General features: G+C 24.1%; 1 long non-coding RNA gene across 1 annotated transcript; it reads right to left on the minus strand.

Annotated features, from left to right (window-relative positions):
* Positions 1-3,156: 3,156 nt before the first annotated feature.
* On the minus strand, positions 3,157-3,842 carry LOC135926582 (uncharacterized). The gene is made up of 4 exons (XR_010571919.1): positions 3,799-3,842; positions 3,684-3,759; positions 3,395-3,596; positions 3,157-3,204 (listed from the first exon to the last, which is right to left on the minus strand). It is a non-coding gene; the product is annotated as an uncharacterized LOC135926582 (long non-coding RNA).
* Positions 3,843-5,284: the final 1,442 nt, after the last annotated feature.

A 5,284-nucleotide genomic window follows, 5' to 3' on the forward strand; every position in this document is an offset into this window, starting at 1 on the left:
ACATAATAATTCTGACATGGGTTACCATCGTAGTGTCATGGCTATGACGGCAAATTAACAGCATCTATTATTTGTGTGGCTATGTAATTTAAGATTACTAGCTGCTGAGAGCATATGATTGCATATTTTAGATAAGCAATAATGGTCAACTGTGTAGTCGTTTATATATCATTAAAAATGAAAGATAATCTTTTAGAAATTTAATATCTTACAAAAATTTTCTCGATTACTTATCTAGCTTCCATAATGTCATCTAAGAGGAAGCTCTAGCCACTTTATAGTTTTATGATTTAAATTGGTCGTTTATATTCTCTTCTTCAAGAATTGTTGATTTGGTTAGGCCTATAAATTTTTCCTTATTAGGTCCATTTTGTAAAACTGTCTAAAATGGTAACAGAGAGTTATATTAGTTTCATGGCCATTTGTAAATGTAACTTGCTAGAATTATATAGCCTTATGTGGTTTTTAAAAATAATTATCAGAGGCATATGTATGAATTAATTAACCTTTTTATCATTTGTAATTCTTTACGCAAAATCTTTTTATATCAGCAATCGAAAATATTTATACTGTAATAAATAGATTTTGTATTAAAAAGTATTATTTTTAGAAATGTCTTGTATTGTTTTAATTATTTATATGCTAGTTTATTTTGTATGCAAAATATTATAAATGACAAAATATGGGAGATGATAGACTTACGCCAAATGGCGTATTAGCAAGAAATAAAAGTTATATTTTTTCTTATTTATACGCATTTTCCGAATCGATAAAAAAGTTACAAAATTTAACGAATCATTTAAAATTTGTATTTATAATAAAATGGAGTATAAATAATATCGTGGACGAAATTTAGTAAACTATAAATCAATATAAAAATTTAAAATACATAAATCTTTATATATCAGATTTTAGAATGTCACCAAAAAGTACTACCATAGTAATACCTTACTTATTTCCCAATATTTAGTAAACTATAAAGCAATGTAAAAATTTAAAATACATAAATCTTTATATATCAGATTTTAGAATGTCACCAAAAGTACTACCATAGTAATACCTTTTTAAAATACATAAATCTTTATATCAGATTTTAGAATGTCACCAAAAAGTACTACCTACCTTACTTATTTCCCAATATTTAGTAAACTATAAAGCAATATAAAAATTTAAATTACATAAATCTTAAGATGGCTATGAATTAGGAAATTTAGAATGATTGAGTAAAGAATAAACTTGTGCTTCAAATAAACAAACAATTACTCATTTTTTATATAAATTTTTTTATTGAATTTATGTTGAAATTTATAAATTATTTTTTATGTCTTATTTTAAAGGTTACCTGGGAACATTAAAGTTCTTACCTTGTGATGACTTATTCTATAAAATTGACACACAACAATCCCTAACAAGCTTCAAATCTACAAACAATTGCTCATTTTTTATATAATTTTTTTTATTGAATTCATGTTGAAATTTATAAATTATAATGTATGTTTTATTTTAAAGGTTACTTGGAAACACTAAAGATCTTACCTTGTGATGACTTATTCTATAAAATTGACACACAACAAATACTAGCAAGCTTCAAATTTACAAACAATTACTCATTTTTTATATAAATTTTTTTATTGAATTTGTTGAAATTTATAAATTATATCTTTTGATATTATTTTTTTAAATAGAGTTTAAAAAATAAATTTTTCTTAATGAGCTCCCATAATGTTCTTAATTAATTTACCTAAATTAATTTAATTTTAAAAATTTATGATTGGACATTTTAAATCATTTTATAAATGATTGTATTAACTTCAATAATATATTTCAATTTAATGAATAAAATTTATTTAATACTATATTTCGTGTATAAATTATAATACTATATTTAATTGCGTCATTTAATACTACATTTCGATTTAACCCTTCACTAGAAATGTTAAAAATCATTTAACTTCAAAGGTGGGTCTATTTTATCCCTAATGCAAAATTAATAAAAATTAGATTTAAATAAAAAATTAAATTTGTAGGCAAAATTCTCCTAAAAATAACTTAAATATTTTATCACAAAAAAAATTAAATTTGTATGCAAAATCTCCTAAAAATAACTTAAATATTTTACCACAAAAAAAATTAAATTTGTAGGCAAAATTTACCTAAAATATGCGGAATTAATAATTCCTATATTTTACCACAAAAAAATTAAATTTGTAGGAAAAATTCTCCAAAAAATAACTTAAATATTTTACCACAAAAAAAATTAAATTTGTATGCAAAATTCTCCTAAATATAACTTAAATATGCGCAATTAATAATTCCTATATTTTACCATAAAAAATTTATAGGCAAAAATAAAAAATTTAAAAAAAAACCATAAAAAAAATAAAAATAATATACCCCCCCCCCCCCCCGACAGTGTTAACACTTTATTAAAACTTATTTGGTGGCAATTTTTTTTATTTAAAAAAATGATATTCATGTTATATACTAAATTTTTTATATAGTCATTTTTGAGTTGATGATTTAAAAAAAGAGGATTAATTCAGATTTTAAAAAAATCTCCAAATTTATTTTTAGAATGTAAAAATTGTATTAGCAATACAAATTAATCAAAGTAAAATAATAATTGGGATGATTATATGGTGTTGGTGTTGTAATGAAATGTATATAAAAATGGTATGATTAAAAAAGATATCTTTGTAGTCTATATATCTATTTATAATATGTTAAAATAGGATAAATAAAAAAAAATATGCATAAAAACAAGACAAATACAATCAACTTAAATACTTTTGGTAAAAAATATAAAATATCAACATTTGTAATTAATCTTCAAAATCAATAACATTTACAAAATGGGATTCAGAATTGTTAATATAAATGTTTTGGTCAAATTTTTTATATTTCCATCATCATATTTAAATGGTGGATACATTTGCCAGCAAAATGAAGCTCCATACCTAGCATACACCAATATCGGGGTATTGAGAAGTGTGGCAACACTTCGCAATTCAATATCCGTTGCCCATTCACCATTCTTACTTGCCTTTTCTATTATATACTGTTGCAAGTCATCTTCACGCGTATTTTGACCTTGAGTATAATCTAATATATTTTTTATCATTATTTTTTGCAGCATCAGCAAGACCATATGTGATCTAATCAAACCATAGGAGTCTTGTTTTCCTGTTATCTCCATATATACATCTAATTATTTTTTAAAAAATTTAATTATGTTACTGTTTCTAAAAACCTATCAATGTTTTAAAAAAATAATATTATGAATTAATATAGGATATAATCATTAAAAATTAAGGTAAAGAAAGAAACAAAACCATATTCTATGTATATTAGTAAAAAAAATACAACCAAAATTATTTTTAAATTTTTAAATTACCGGTAAAAACAATTCCCATCTAGCTCAATTGTTTCCAATCGTGATGGAGCAGTTAGCACCCTTCCTATATTTTGAGAGACTTTCTTTTTTGCTGACGCTAAATTTAAGCGAGTAGCATGATATTTCCTCCAAATATTGGTAGTTGGATTATAAAAATGTTTAAATGTATGTTGAATGATTTTAACGAGTGGGTCATCTATGGCTTTAAATATTTAAAAAAATTAAATTAATCATGATATTTAAGAATTACAATTAACTGTATATAATTATAAAATTACAATTTTTGAACTTTGAGTCTGAGTATACAAAGTCTACTAAGTCCACTTGAAGATCCTTCAAAAGGTGTAAAGAAGATTTTTTATAATCTAAAAAAGTTTAAAAATTTGTCTTTATCAACAATTTACCTTTGGTATCAACTATTTTTGGGTCAACAAAGTTTTGGGAATTAAGGTCTCGTTGAAATTTTAACTTTTTATCTATATGATTTTCTTTGGATTTGTATGCCTTTTCTATATAATATACTATTAACAATAAATAAAGTCATTGTACTTTTTTGTGAATCCAATATTGTAAATCCTAATGGTCTCCGCTTTTATTTAATTTCTTAGGTAATTGAATTTATTTTATGATATTATTTATATATTCATTTTCTTGACTATAAATTGGGACATTATTTTTATTTTACTGTATATTAGGATCCACGTTTGAGTGTGTAGATCCTCATTTAATACATTTGCTATACTATCATTGGAGAATATCTGACCATTATTTTCATTTGAGCTTGTATTGAAATTATTTGAGGAAATAATTGGTAATATGCCTTTCATAGCAAAATCATGTAGTTTGTCAAAAGCCTGAGCAAACCCATGTTTCAAATTAGGTGGTAATAATGATATGGTGTGAAAAAGCATATTTTGATTTTTAAAATAATTATAGGATGGAATTTGGTCATTAAAAAGGTTTTTTTTGTATTTAATCCCCTTTTTGTTATTTAATATATCTATATTATTATTATTGATAAATGTCGATGGATTTTTAAAATAATTTTTGTGCCACCTATGATGACATAATTTTTCATCGTAAAGATCACTATTATTTTTTTTCCTTTCCATAAATACGTGTCTGCATGGTAATTGCATATTTAAAAAAAGGGGCAATCACAATAAAACATATTTGATTGGCAAACAAGATTGCAGTTATCACCAACATTATATTCATATTTTAACTCTTTGTATGCATATTCTGTTAACAATTTTCTATAATTAGCCAATGTTTGATCTTCCTCATTTATAAATGAGATTTTAATTTTTTCCATTAAATTATCATGTTCCCTTTCAGCACTTAACATATTAATTGACATAATTAAATCAGTAAACTTATTTGGAAGGGTAGAGTAATTGGTTATGTTAATTTTTAAATATTTGTTAATGCTCTCTACCCTGTTATTTGTATATTGTTTAAAGTTTAAATGATATCTTTTCCAAGCATCGGACCATTCATATCTGATATGATGCCAGCCAGAAAAATAGTTATTTAATGATTCTAAATTTAAATTAGTTAATTTGTGATAATTTTCAAAATATATGTCAGAAGACTGTGCATCTAGTATGCTATATAACAGATGCTTCACATTATTAATCATATCATTAGGAATATTCCTTTTTTTGTGGGTAACTTCCCTATCCCAAGCTCTGGTTACATGTTTCCTACATAATTCCAATTGAACATGAGGGAATGCCCCAATGTAAGCTTTTCTCCCAGCACAATCTTTATCACTAACAATGACCTTTATATCTGTCCAAGCTGAATTCAGTTTTTTTTAAATTTGAAGCATTTGTGTAGCTACATCAAATGACTCCGATTTGACCTTCCATACACATATAATATGTG

The sequence above is a fragment of the Gordionus sp. m RMFG-2023 genome, chromosome 3 (genome assembly GCF_954871325.1).
Source record: "Gordionus sp. m RMFG-2023 chromosome 3, tfGorSpeb1-WG-v2, whole genome shotgun sequence".
Lineage (NCBI taxonomy): Eukaryota > Metazoa > Nematomorpha > Gordioida > Chordodea > Parachordodidae > Gordionus > Gordionus sp. m RMFG-2023.